Source organism: Anolis sagrei, chromosome X (genome assembly GCF_037176765.1).
Source record: "Anolis sagrei isolate rAnoSag1 chromosome X, rAnoSag1.mat, whole genome shotgun sequence".
Classification (NCBI taxonomy): Eukaryota; Metazoa; Chordata; class Lepidosauria; order Squamata; family Dactyloidae; genus Anolis; species Anolis sagrei.
In genome coordinates, this window is record NC_090034.1 from 33,501,338 (window position 1) to 33,516,173 (window position 14,836).

The 14,836-nt window shown below is 44.7% G+C and overlaps 1 protein-coding gene across 1 annotated transcript in view; it reads left to right on the forward strand.

Moving 5' to 3' along the window:
- Positions 1 to 4,353: 4,353 nt before the first annotated feature.
- The window catches only part of HIC2 (HIC ZBTB transcriptional repressor 2), a 78,922-nt gene continuing 68,439 nt past the window's right edge, over positions 4,354 to 14,836 (forward strand). Inside the window, exon 1 of the mRNA XM_060785931.2 lies at positions 4,354 to 4,570. The gene's annotated coding sequence lies outside the window, so the exon portion shown is untranslated. The remainder of the gene's footprint in view (positions 4,571 to 14,836) is intronic.

A 14,836-nucleotide genomic window follows, 5' to 3' on the forward strand; every position in this document is an offset into this window, starting at 1 on the left:
GATTGTCAAAATAATTCAGCTAGGATCCCCTTGAGAAATGGCACTTCCCACCTTAGAATACTTTTGGCATTTACAGAAGTGTTGCCTCACCTGTCCCTAGTGGATTCAAATGGTCAGCTCAGAGGAGCAGGATTCAAAACTCTTCCTCTGTCTTCAGTGTGTCCATCCTTGAACAAATGAAATTCAAAGACAGATTTCAATGCAAAACTTCCGTTTTGGGTTGGTTTCTAATGGTTCAATATATTTTTTTAAAAACAAAAACAACTGAATATATTGTCTAAAATGAGCTTCAAGCTCTGTTTATATGGAACATAAACAAATTTCCTGTTCAGACTTGGGTCCCATCTCCAAGAGATCTCATGATGTTCATAGATGCAAAGAGAGGCCTTTCCTACATTTGAAAAACAAATCCAAAACAAGGTCCTAAACTCTGGGATAACTTGGTGGCTGAAACTTTTCCTTCCATTTTTTGGTAACCCAAAGGCAGCTACTGAGAAGTAATTCCATGGACTTTAGTGGGATTTAAAGGAAGCACAGCCCATTTAACTTAAAGGGAGCATCCAGCTACTCCCATTGAAAACAATAGGATGTGCTCCTAGGTATAGTGAGCACAACCACTAGTTTTGGAGTCAGGTTGAGGGGAAACAAGGGCCCTTCCACACAGCCCTATATCCCAGAATATCAAGGCAGAAAATCCCACAACATCTGCTTTGAACTGGGTTATCTGAGTCCACACTCAGATAATGTGGGATTTTCTGCCTTGATATTCTGGGATATATGACTGTGTGGAAGGGCCCTATGTGTTGTCTACCATGGCAGATAATCCCACAATATCTGCTTTGAACTGGTTTATCTGAGTCCACACTGCCATATATTCCAGTTCAAAGCAGATAATATGTGATTTTATTCATTTGTGTGGAAGGGCCCCAAGAGGAGTTATTCAAAGTAAACCAATTTGTTTTATACCCATTTGCTTTTGAGGAAACCAGTTGGAAGGCAAAGGGATGTCCTCCCAAGTCAGTGGAACAAGCCCAATCCATTTAGTGCAAGCCCCATTGAAAGCAATAGGGTGTACCTCTTTGGTACACGCTATTGTTTCATTTACTTTGAAGGAAGCCCCACTGAAAGCAATAGGATTTACTCCAAGGAGCAGACATCCACTTATTTGGGAGCCAGCCCATTGAAAGCAATAAGATGTACTCCAAAGTATTGGTGCATGCATCCCTTTGGAGCAAGCCCCACTGAACACAATGGGATCGATTGCTGTGCTCAGTGGCTTGTGAACCCCATGGAAGGCAATAAGGCTGACTCCCAGGGGGTTACCCCACTCCCTTTGGAGCGAACCCCATTGAAAGCAATGGTCTTGACTCCCTGCTAAGTGGAGCACACTCACTTGCTGTGATGTAAAACCCATGGTAGCCAATAGGATTTACTCTGAGGGACACATAGGGAGTAAGTCCTATTGAAAGCAACATAAAGGAAGGGGATACTCCCCTATGGAAAGCAATGAGATTCCCTCATGCAATATCATGGAAAGTAACCCCATGGAAAGAAATGAGATTCACTCCAAAGGGAGGGGGAGCTACTGCACCCATGGAAAGCAAAGAGATTCTCTCATGGAATACCATGGAAAGCACTGAGATTCCCACATGCAATTCAATGGAAAACAATGAGATTTCCCTATGCAACCCCATGGAAAGCAACGACATTCATTTCAAAGGACGGGGGAATATTCCCCCAAGGAAAGCAATGAGATTCTCTCCAAAGGGAAGGGGAGCTACTACACTCATGGATTCTCTCATGGAATACCATGGAAAGCAATGAGATTCCCACATGCAATTTAGTGTGAGAGTCTCTCATTTAACCCCATGGAAAGCAATGAGATTCCTTCATGCAATACCATGAAAAGCAATTAGATTCCCTAATGCAACCCCATAGAAAGCAATTATTCCCTCATGCATCCCATGGAAAGCAACGAGATTAGTTTCAAAGAAATGGGGATACTCCGCATGGAAAGCAATGAGTCACTCCAAAGGGAGGGGAGCTACTACAACCGTGTAAAGCAATTGTTCCCTCACGCAAACCTATGGGAAGCAATGAGATTTCCTCATGCAATTCAATGGAAAGCAATGAGATTCGCTCATGCTACCCCATGGGAAGCAATGAGATTTCCTCATGCAATTCAATGGAAAGCAATGAGATTCGCTCATGCTACCCCATGGGAAGCAATGAGATGCCCTTATGAAACGTAATGGGAAGCAATGAGATTCATTCATGCAACCCCATAGAAAGTAATGAGATTCGCTCATGCAACCCCACGAAAAGCAATGAGATTCCCTCCAAAAGGAGGGGGAGATACTCCCCCGTGGAAAGCAATGAGATTCCCTCGTGCAACCCCATGGAAAGCAACGAGATTCACCCCAAAGGTAGGCGATACTCCCCCTATGGAAACCGATGAGATTAGCTCATGCAATGCCATGGAAAGCAATGAGATTCCATCATGCAACCCTATGGAAAGCAGCGATTCCCTCCAAAGGGAGGTGGAGATACTCCCCCCATGGAAAGCAACGAGACTCCCTCATGCAATGTCATGGAAAGCAATGGGAAGGCAGGCAAGCCCTCACTCTGGAGCAAAGCCCGACGGAAAGCAACGGGCTTTACCTCCCGACAGGATGCGCGCCTTTTCCTCGAGTGAGAAGACTTTTCTCTCCCTCCTGAGAGGTTTGGGGTGGTTTTTCCCCCCTCGGGCTTAAGGGGGCAAAACTAGCCTTCGCGCGAAGGTGCCTGACTGAGGGGCGCAAAAACCCAAACAAAACCCGCCCCTCCCTCAAGGTCCCGAGCGAAAGAACTTTGATCGACCTCCTGAGGCGATTTCCCCTCAAACAAAAAAGGCGGGAAAACAGCCTGAAGGGGTGAGAGGGGTTGGAGAAAATAGAAGGAGGGAGGAGGTGGCTATTCTTTTGTATCCCGCGTTATCTCTGGACCCTTCCACACAGCCCTATATCCCAGAATCTCAAGGCAGAAAATCCTACAATATCTGCTTTGAACTGGGTTATCTGAATCCACACTCGGATATTGTGGGATTTTCTGCCTAGATATTCTGGGATATAGGGCTGTGTGGAAGGGCGGTCAGAGGACGACTAAAATGATTAAGGGTCTGGAGAACAAGCCCTATGAGGAGCGGCTTAAGGAGCTGGGCATGTTTAGCCTGAAGAAGAGAAGGCTGAGAGGGGATATGATAGCCATGTATAAATATGTGAGAGGAAGCCACAGGGAGGAGGGCGCAAGCTTGTTTTCTGCTTCCCTGGAGACTAGGACATGGAACAACGGCTTCAAACTACAAGAGAGGAGATTCCATCTGAACATGAGGAAGAACTTCCTGACTGTGAGAGCCGTTCAGCAGTGGAACTCTCTGCCCCGGAGTGTGGTGGAGGCTCCTTCTTTGGAAGCTTTTAAACAGAGGCTGGAAGCACATCTGTCGGGGGTGCTTTGAATGTAATATTCCTGCTTCTTGGCAGGGGGTTGGACTGGATGGCTCTTCCAACTCTTTGATTCTATTATTTCAAAGCAGATCTTGTGGGTTGTTCTGCGTTGATACCCCGGGTTATTTGGTTGTGTGTAAATGCTCTGGGTTATCTGAATCCACACTGCCATATAATCCAGTCCAAAGAAGAAAATGCGGGATTATATTCAGCCATGTAGAAGCGGACAGTCTCCACTGCCAGATAATCTGGGATAAACAGAAAACCTGGGATCAGATCCTTGTATATAGGGCTTTCTGGAAAAGTCCACACTGCCATATAACCCAGTTCAAAGCAGATAACGTGGGATTCCACACAGCCTTCTATCCTAGAACATCAAGGCAGAAAATCCCACATTATCTGCTTTGAACTGGGATATATGGCAGTGTGGACTCAGAAAACCCAGTTCAAAGCAGATATTCTGGGATATAGGACTATGGGGAAGGGCGTTCAGACATCCCAGTCCCAAACAGATACTGTGATATTTGGTTGATATGACTGTGTGGCAAGGACCGTAGTAGCCCCTTCTACACTACCCAATATCCCAGGATCTCATTTCTGGTTATCTGCTTTGAATTGGATTATATGGCAGTGTGGACTCAGATAACCCAGTCCAAAGCAGATAGTGTGGATGATCTGCCTTGACATTCTGGGTTCTGTGGCTGTATAGACGGGCCCTGGGAGAGGGGTCCCAGCCACCCTCCTTGGCTAGAAAGGGAGGGGCCAAAAGGAGCAGAGGCGAGAGGGGGCGTGGCCCAAGACGCCGAGGGCGCTTCAAGCCACGCCCCCTCGGGCTCTTCTTCTCCTCGGGCAGAGCCCCCCCCCCTCCGCCCCTTCTTGGCTCCTATTCAAATGTGGGTCAGGGGTGAGAAGCGCGGCGACGTCACGGACGGGCAAGATGGCGCCGCGAGGAAGGCGGTGAGATGCGGGAGGCGCGGGTATAATAAAGGCACCGGCGGCGGGCAGCCAGGAGGGAGACACCGGGGCGGAGGAAGAGGAAGAGCCAGAGCCGGCCCTGGCAGGAGAAGAGCAAGCATGCCATTCAAAAGGTAAGCCTCCCCTCCGTCCGTCGGTGGGTGGGTGGGTGAGGGAAAGGACCTCGGAGGGAGTTTCTCCACAGAGCCACGCACAAAGGAGAACGGGGGCTTTGCGGAGAGAAGTTCGCCCCTCGCAGCCCTTCACAATCCCCAGCAGGAAGGCGGAAAGGTGGCAACTTGGCAGCCCCTCGCGAAGGGACTGCTGCAGGGGAATGGGACTCCGAGGAAAAAGGGCGGAGAGGGTGTGATTTGTATGTGTTTGAGCTCCGTTTTGGGGCAAACAAACGAGAGTCTCACCCTTTCTTCAGTGGCAATTGGGGGGAAGAAAAAGATCAGTCTCTTTGGAAGGAGACGACACCCCTTCCAAATCCGTAGGGATGAAAGAGCTTCTACACTGCCATCCAAAACACACAATATCTGCTTTGAGCTTGGTTATATTGCAGTGTGGACTTCTCTCATCCCGTTCCAGTGGAGGATCTGCTTTGATCATAGTGTCGAAGAAGCCCAAGGGAACCCCTGTGTCTTTCGGCAGGCGATCCATATAATAAAGGGACTATACACATACACCCCCCTCCCCAATCTGTAGAGATGCTAGCAAGGGATTGGGGTCTCTTAAAGGGAGAAGGCGCACACCTTTCCTGAAATGCCAAGGCGACGGGGGCGATATTTAAGTAAGCAATTCCGCAGGAATGCCAGGGCAACGAAAAAAGCAACCCAGCTCCCCCCTCCCTGGTTTCCTTTTGATTGCGGTCTACGAAGGGATGTTCCCCCCCGCCCCCAAATCCGTAGAAACGCCAAGGCGAGGGAACCTCTCCCCCCTTCAAGACGATACTTAAAGGGATTCACACGCCCACCCAAATCCGGTATAGATGCCAGGACTTCTTTTAGAGCGAGATCCGCGAGATGCCAGGGCAAAGGGCTTCTTCTCACACCCCCTTCCTTCCCTCCCTGCCGAGCGATCCTAGAGAAGGAACGAAGGGGGGGGGGGGAGACCCTCCTTCCCTTTCCCCAGCCGCGTTTGAACTTTTGCCACAGCGCTTCTTCCTTCTCGGTCTCTTTTCTTTCACCCTCCTCTTCGCTTTTCTCCTCTCGCATCTCCATTGAGATGATAGAGACACTGGCTCTGCGGGGCGTTGTGACGATCGGGGGAAAGGGGTGTGTGGAGTTTGTTGCCCACTTGCCGGTTTCAAAAGGAGCCCGAGGGCCTGGAGGGGGTTCTGACATCCCAAATGCCCACCCCTTCTCCTCTTTTCCCTCCCGCCCCATGGCTTTTGGAGGACGCCAGAGAATGGGCCCTTGTGTGTGCCCATGTGCTTTCAAAACCACTTATGGCGAACCCCGGCATGCATTTCCAGGAGTTTCCTCAGCGAGCTGGATTTGGCCTGTCCCTTCCTCTGAATTAGAACCCCCCCCCCTCCCATTTGAGATCCTATCCAACTACTCACCAGGGCTGAGCCCTTTTAAACACCAAGCTCAATTATTCCTTAAAGGGACCAAAGAGTCCAGGGAGGTTTCTCAGGTCATGCTGCTCTTGTTGTCTCAGGTTTGGCTTTTGCCTCTTCTGCACATAATGTTGTAAAACTCAGTCGGTTTACAACAAATATCAGCAAACATTCAATGCCATAAAGAAACTGGACCAGGACAAAATAACCACCCCACCCAGATCCCAAAAACAACAAAAAAATGACACATTCTCAAAAGTTAAATGATAACATCCCAAGTGATGTTGCAGGAGGCAGGATGGAGCTGCGTCTTCCTGGCTGCCCCCTCTTCACTCTGTATCTTCATATGTCATCTGAAGAGGTTGGAATGCTTACAGAAATACTGTAAGTTTTCATCTACAAAGATTTTGGATAGGAGTTGCGCATTCTTCTCTTTCTAAAGATATTTAAAATAACATTATCTTTCCCCTTATTTGTTGTATGGTATGCAAACATCCCTCCGTTGTCAAACAAAGAAAAGTGAAAAATCAAATAAAACAAACAAACTAAATTAAAGACATGGAAGTGAAAAAAACAGAGTAGGAACCAACTCCTTACCCAAAGTTGTAGAAGACAACCAAGTAGTACACTAAATTAGATAACATATGGCCCCTTCCACACAGCTGAATAAAATCCCACATTTTCTGCTATATGGCAGTGTGGACTCAGATAACCCAGTTTAAAGCTGATATTGTGGGGTTTTCTGTCTTGGTATTCTGGGATATATGGCTGTGTGGAAGGGCCCTATGTTGTCTACCAAATAGAAGTTCCAGGTTTGGCAACTTTTAATCTTGAGGGGAGGGACAGGGTCACACAGGGAGTGTGCCAATGTTTTTGTTTTTTGTTGTGTTGCTTTTAGTTCAATTGGATGAATGAAATGCTTTCCCACAAGAGAAATGGCTCTATGAATCTCTCACTAGAAGACTAGTGTTTGGAAGTGAAAAAACTCCCTCATTGTGGAATGTGTGTTATTCTTACTGGGCATGCTGCTGTGCTCGGCCCTGGCTTTCCTGTGCCTTCTGTTTGGGAAGTGGGCAAAGAAAGGATTGGAACTGCTCTCCTTGGGAACTTTAGAGACATAAAAAAATTGGGTCTCTTTTTAGAGAGAAATCAGGGTAGGAATAAGATGAAGAATATGATTTGGGTACTCCTCAAGGAGCAAAACAAGGACACTTATTTTCTTCTCCTCACCACCCTTGCCCTCTCCACTGCTTCCACGCCCCCCTTTTAATCAGTCCTTCCCAGCTGGTTTCTTCTTGTTTAGTCATTTTATGAATGCTGTTGTGACATTACCTTGGGTGGAGGGGCCCTTGAGGGAACTCTGAAAATCTTTTTTTTTAATCTTTAGAAAAGAGAGACTAGAGTGTTAAATCCACTTTTTATCCCAAATAGGTTGACCCATTGAAATCACTAGGGCTTACCAAAGTAATGAATTGACTGCCAGTGTGGTAGTTTGAGCATTGGACTACACTTCTGAAGAAGAACAGGGTTCAAAACCCATTTCTGCCATGGAAAGCCACTGGACAAGTCACATTATCTTAGCCTCAGAGAATGGCAAAGCCCTTCTGAACAAATATATGCTGGCAAGAAGCGACTTGAGAGTATACTATAACAACAGCAGCACTCAAGATGATTTAGCTCAAGGCTTTTTGTGTTTGATTGCCCTTTTATACCACTATGGTTGCTTTTTGTACTGTATGATTGCAGGAGGTGTGTGTATGTGTGTGTGTGTGTATATATATATATACACACATATACATACACACACACACACACACACACACTCACTGCTGAATGCAATCTGTGGAAAAGACCATGGTGTAGCTGTCAATTAGGGGCTCTTATTGGAGTATATGGGGGACACAAATACTGGTATGTTTATTGAAAGGCAATAAGAACTGGAAGAAAAATGTTAGGTGACCAGAAAGCAGATTTTATTAAGTGTACACCATTTCATTGAAGTGGAGATGCTTGCACATGCAGGGAGGGAAAGGTTTGTGTGTGTGAGAGAAAACAATTTACTATGAACAAAGATGTAGAGTGTGTGTGTTTTCAGAATCAAAGCACCAACTTTGATGACAATAGTCAGGTAGGAGCTGTAAGTGGCTCTTCAGGAACAGGGCTTTTACAATTCTGCCTGCCCCAGGAGGAAAAATGGATTTATTTCCACAGTTCTCCATAGCTGTTTTGATGTCTTTTCATTAAATGACTGACTCCTGAAAGTGCTGCAAGCGCAACAAGAGTCCAGTGCTACTTTTGAAACAAAACAGTCACTGTCAATACTTTCTGTGCTTCATTTCACTTCAACAGCAGTATCTGTGATCACACCCTAAACCCTGTGTTTCTTGCATCTGATGAAATTGGAGTCCTCAAAAGCACACTGCAATAAATGTATTAAATTTGAAGATGCCACAAGGCTCTTGTGTTAATTTTAGACTAGTTTGACTTCTGAAGTCACAGGTGGTATATCAGACAATTGCTATGGTTCTTTTAAACTTAGGTATAAATCCTGTTGATATCAGTGGGGTATACATTTAGGGCTTATCTGGGTGCACCTTTTCTGTATTCTTTTAGAAAGGACATTCTCCATCATCTTGCTCCCTCCTCTTATATCATTTTATCAACTACGAATCAAAAATAAAATTGAGAGTGTCTTCCCTCTACATTTGGAGCATAAGTGTCTTATTTCATTGGTATCAAAAACACTTTATTTACACACGTGTCCATTCATATCTTAAGATGTGTGCACACCCATTCATTTCTTCAGAAAAGTAACCTCAGAAATGGACCTTGACTGCGTGGGTTCATCAGTGCAAAGAATAGTGAGAAGCAGATGTGTGTCTCCCCACAATTGCAGTTGCTTTTGCTTACTGTTTAGGAAGTGTGATACACATGCCAACATGGGGGTGAATTCCCTTGGACTCTTGAGATCTCTGTTTATTTTTGATAGGTATATTTTCACATGTACTCGCACTTTCCTTTTAAACAAGAAACAGCTTTTTAAAATAAGGGTTATATTATTTCATGTCAGAAACATTGCTTAAATGTTGTAAAGCAATGCTTTTGGGTTGGGAAGATTAGCTGTTTACAAGAAATGTTGCCCAGGGGATGCCCAACTGTATTTACTCAGTCTTTGAGGAGGCTCTTTCTGTGTCCCCCTTGAACAAGGGAGCTCTGGCTTCTTTGGGAAAGAGTAGCTCATGCTCTGGTATAAAAAATGTAAGTGGTGTTTGAAATCTAGATTTTAAAGGAGGTCTTAAGCAAAGCAGTAATTTGAAAAGAAAGCTGGCATGAACACAACTACTTGTGGTGAAAAAGTGTGGCTGAAGCCCTCTGAAGTATTGTGCTGCCCTGTGATGTTTAGTAGACGAAATGGTGTGATAAGGTGGGATGGGATGGGAGGTCTTTTATTGTTTGCTTAACCCTAGAAAGGGGTCTCTATGCAAAAAAAAGCCCCTCTGTGTTCTGTGTATTTTTGAAGGCTTTCTCTGTGTTCTGCAAGTCTAAATTTCTCCTAAAGAAAGAATTAAACACTGAAGGAAGAAAAACAATTAGAAGTGCCCTCTAGGTAAGGTGATGGATTTTGTGTGTGTGTGTGAGCTCGCTGATAATAAAGCTCCTTAAAACATAACTTGCTAGTTGCCTATTCATAAAGGAATCTGAGAGAGTGGAAATGCACATGTAGCCTTGTTCTGATACTTGTGTAGAAGATGAAATGATGCGAGCCTACATAGTCTGCTTTGGCTTTCAGGTCAAGATCGAACTCGGGATTTGAGTCTGCAATGCCAGATGGGGCCCTCCAACACTGCCATCTTGAAGGGGCATCTTTTAAGCTGATTGAGAAAAGTAGACCTTATGGTCGTTTCCCAAAGAAAAATGTACCCTTGCACATGGGTAACATGTGTACATCTTTCCTACAATACTTGTACTTGATTTTTAAAAGATATTAAAGAAAACATGTTTGCTTCGGTTTCTTCTATTCAATTGAGGCACTTCTGGGTTTTAGTGAGAACTAGAAGCCCCTGCCGCCAAGAGCACCTTGGTTTCAGCAAGCCAGTAGCAGATGTTGTCTTGGGAAGGTTTGGTGGGCACGAGGAGGGGGGAGGAAGAGGCAGAAACGAATTGCATTTGTGATTCAGCTATTATGTGGGCTGTGTGACAGCTTAAGCTCAATGGGGTCTGAAGAAGTGGGGGAAGGGCTGGTGAGGGAGCGGGGTGGTGGTTGTATTTCAGCATGGCTGGACATGCTGCCTGGCTGGACTTGGTGAAAAATTAACCGGAGCTCAGCTGTTGAGTTTCTTACCAAAGAATCCAAGCCCAGCTATGAAGCTGGAGATCTTCCTTAAAAATAACTGAATATTGAAACCTCATGGCAGTCTTCTATTTGTCTGAAGGGGAAAGATCAGCATTGTTAATTGATAGCTGATGGAAAAGTGGTTTAAAATCACTTTTTGGAGTTATAATCAAACCAGTGTATTCTAATCAGAGGTTGAGGTTCAATTCAAACCACACTGGGGCATTTTTAAAAGGATGCTGCAACTTCTCCCAGTTGTCTCTCTTGGGTTGAGGCCATCTAAAGTGTGAGCAGTTCTTAATGCACAGTGCTTTGACTTCTGAAGTCTCTTGAGCCCTGTATGCTAGATGTTGTGGAAGTTTCTGCTGCTTTGCTGGCCAGTGAGACATTTCTCCTTTCATGCTACTGAAACAATCTGATTTAACTGGACTCTGCTTTGAACAGTCTTATTGTGGGACACACTTTCTTATTGCCTGCCAAAGATCTTATGCCACAAGAAAATGACTGACCTTTTGCCATCCTTCTCCAGGCTAATACTACATTTTTCTAGAATGTAACTATAAAGTGGTAGATATTTCTTGTTACTGTACTGCAGATACTGTGGTAAAGAAGCTGTGCTGATGTTTCGTATTACGTGTCAGTCATTGTTTTTCTTTCCATTTTCCTCCTCTGTTTCAGGATCTGAAATTCCCCAAATTCTTTGAAATATGCTATAAAAACTGACATGTAACTGGTTTGATAGTTAAGGAGCTAAACTACTAGATGCCCAAACTTGTCAGAATTAGTTATGCTTTGAGTAGGAATTCCTAGAGAGATATTTTTCCTCTTGGTCCCAGGGTTTGGGAATACAAGGGGAAAGCAAAAACATATAGTAGTCCAGGATTGGATATTAAATGGGAAATCAATGGCAATGAGCTTTGCCTTTATAACAGGGTCTGAGAACTGTTGGTCTGGCAGATGTTTTGGACTTCAACTCCCAGAAGCCCCATCCAGTATGGCCATGGTATGGGGTTGTGGCAGTTATACACCAAATCATATGCGGACTAAAGGTTTGCCACCCCTTTGATTAGCAGGCGGAGACATGGGGATAACATCTTTAGCCTACAAGCATTAGTGCTACACTTCCTTTTGGCAGTGGGACTATGAGAATTGCAGTTCACAAGATGCATAGGACGAATGCTTCCCCATTACTGTTTTAACTGGAGATGTTGAAGATTGAAGCTGTGCCCTGGATGTAAAGCATGTGTTCTGCCGCTGAACTATGGACTTTCTTGGGCATGAATTGCTGGGAGTCTGTGGTTCGACTCTTGCCTCATCCAGCCTGGTTGTTTGCAAAAACATGAGGTTTCTCAAACTTTCTTGTTTGCTGGCTCCTCTGTTCTTGCATATTTGCTCCACTTCCCAGCTCCACTTGGCTCCATTACACATGCCATGTATCATTCTGCCCCCTACAATCCCACATATTCATTCTCTCTTATGTCTTCAAATGCATTTTAATTTAATCTGCAATTATCAAGGCTTTGTGAACCTATTCTCTCCTCATTGCCACAATTTGCATCCCTTGCTCCAGAACACCTGTCTACTAATCACATCCATAGGTGATTTTCATTTGACCCCACTCATTTTGGGGGGACTCCCAGATACTGCTAGTGTTGTTGTATGCATTCAAGTCATTAATGACTTCTTGCAAACCTATCATGGGGCTTTTTTGCCTGAATTTGTTTAGGGGGTGGGTTGCCTTTGCCTCCCTTTGAGGCTCAGAGAGAGTGGCTTGCCTAAAATCACCCAGTGGGTTTCCATGCCTGGACAGAGAGGATTTGAATCCTGGTTTCTGAGTTTTGTAGTCCAACACTCAACTTATCATGCTACACCACCTCTCCCTAGTGGTAGTTCTGCCACTATGGGGGCGGGGGGTGTTGAGGGGGAATATCTTTCAAAGAGAATCCATTATTTAAAGCAAGGTAGAGTCACATGTAGTGTGCATATGGGGCTTTCGTAGCCCCTATAGACATGCTTCCAATAAGTTGCACTGTATATATGTGGCACACATTCACAACATGCCCGCTGTTTGAACTTCATCGTTGCCCTGAGATGAGGAGAGGGCTAGCTTCTTTTACTGTGTTTCTGTCTGAAAAAAAAAACTGTATGAGATAGAATAGAACCACTGCTTTTTTAAATGGAGAAAGATCAAAGTTGTTATAGATGTGTCTTTAGTTGGTTCAGGCATGCAAGCATTGTGACTGTCAGAAGACTTCAGGTTGTTGTAATGTCTCATGGCTTGAAGGACTTGGGAGACCAGCACTCTTTGACTTGATATGACAGCCCATGGGCCATCCTTTCAGGAGCAGGCTCTTTCAGCAGGCTGCTGAGATGCACAGGCCAAGTCATTCTGTTTGCTGCTTCTAGTAGGGAGGGGAGTGGATAACTCTTTATTGCCTCCCCCTGCAGTTCTGCAGCATCAGTTTGTTACCAAAGCTGGCCTTCTGGTCATGGTCCACTGAAGCAAAACAAGAGAGAGAGTAAGCAGAATGATGCTGCACAGCTGCCCGGTTAGTGTAAGTCAGGGTGGGAATCATGCCATCTTCCAGTTGTTGAACTGCAGTTCCCAGCATTTTTCATCATAGGCCATGTTGACTAGGGCTGTAGGGTGCTGCTGTCCAGCAACATCCATGGTGTAAGGGAAAGGGATTCACTGATCTTTTCCCATAAAACATATTTTTCATTAGGCCAGTGATGGGAAACATCTGTGTCTCCTGATGTTTTGACCTACAGTTCCCATCAGCCCCACCCAGCAGTGAGTTGTAGCCCAATACAGCTGGAGGGCCAGAAGTTTCCTTGCTTTTCCACTGAGCTTTGGCTGCAGTGTGTGCTGGAAATGTGTGGATTTATGGCAATACAGTGACCCCGAGTATAGGCCAGGAGGGAAAGGGGCAAAGTTCCAAAATAAAGTGATGGAACAGCTGTGTGGCAAAGCCAATGCATTGTTTTTGCTTCACTTCCTTGTACTGTCCAACCTGAAAAACAAGACATTTTCCCCTTTTGCTGCTAAAACATTAATGGGTGCCAAATGAGTGTCTGAATAGGCTGCACATGTCTTATATAGGGTGATGTTTTGTCTTGCCTTCTCAGATCTTAATATTCCCATGGAGCTGTAAGATATATAGAACGTGTGGTTTTCTTGTTTAACTTTCTCCAACCTGCTACACTTCAAGGGCATTGAACTAGAACTCTCATAAGCTCCAACCAGCAAAGCCATTTTGACCAGGGATGATAGGATTTTTAGTTTGGCAGATCTGGATATTTCAGGAGTGGAAGGTTAGTTTTTGACATAGCCATGGCTTGCTTGTGACATGTGACTCAACATGAACTAATTTCTCTTTCTACCTCCTACTTTATTTTAAATTCTTTTTTAGATCCCTCTTCCTATCAGTGTGTGTGTATAAAAGAATGTAATTGTAAATGTGCTTATCAGCTTCTTAATTTGATCAATGGTTGTGTGGGAAGGTAGACTTACAGTTGTTATATCTGTTGAGTTGCCAGCAAATAGAAGAGTTCCATACCTGATTAATATTTCCTTCCATTCAGTTATCTGTTCTCACACACCAGTAGACTTGTACATGCTGAGAGTAACCTTGTACATGTTCTAAACCCTCCACCTTCTATTTTGTAATGTAACATTTCACACATATAAAGTCGATCTTAACTCATGAAAGCCTATGCCCTAATAAACTTGTTAGTCAAGGCTTCCAGAAAAGTTTTTTTCTTTTTAGTAAAAAAATGTACCTTTTTTCTCACCCTTGACTTTATTTGCCATCTCTCCCACTCTGGTGAAATGGACAACAAACATCAGGAGAAAATCTGCCATATTCATCATCAGAGATCTCAGATTCAGAAGAGCCTGTTGGTGCATCTTGGTTATGCTTGATACGACCTAAGAAAGCATTGGTGAAACTGGTATAGCTTTTCCCTGAGTTCATCAGTTTCACTAATTTTGTTTAGAGGGTGGAAGAATGAGGGAGGCGTAGTGCAAAAAAGAATGTATGCAAGAAGGGCTAAATGCTATCAGAGTGTAACCAGCCACATGTGATGAAATGGCATCCTATTCTAGTAGCAGAATGTGAGCCAGCATTCAGGAACCTTTCTCCTGCTAGCTAGAAGGGTGAGCATAACTTGTGAATGGTGGTAAATGTGCATTGACTGAATCAGAGGAAGATTGCCAAGAGGACATTAAAGAGCTAGGAGGGGGCGAAATTCATTGTGTTGACTCTTGCTATAGTACAGTTGGCCTGCATTGTGCCTTGCAAATTACAAGTCCCTGCCCCAGGCAGTTTACAATCTGTAATCCGCAGTTGTGGAGGGGACAGAAGACACCAGGAAAGTGGAGACTGAGATCAGCAGGGGGAAGAAGGGGGTGTTTCTATTGCCAGTTGGACTGAGCTATGGTGGGGAAAAGTGGAGGTTCCCAAGTGTTTCTTAAAATGGTAGTCTTTGAGGGGACATTGG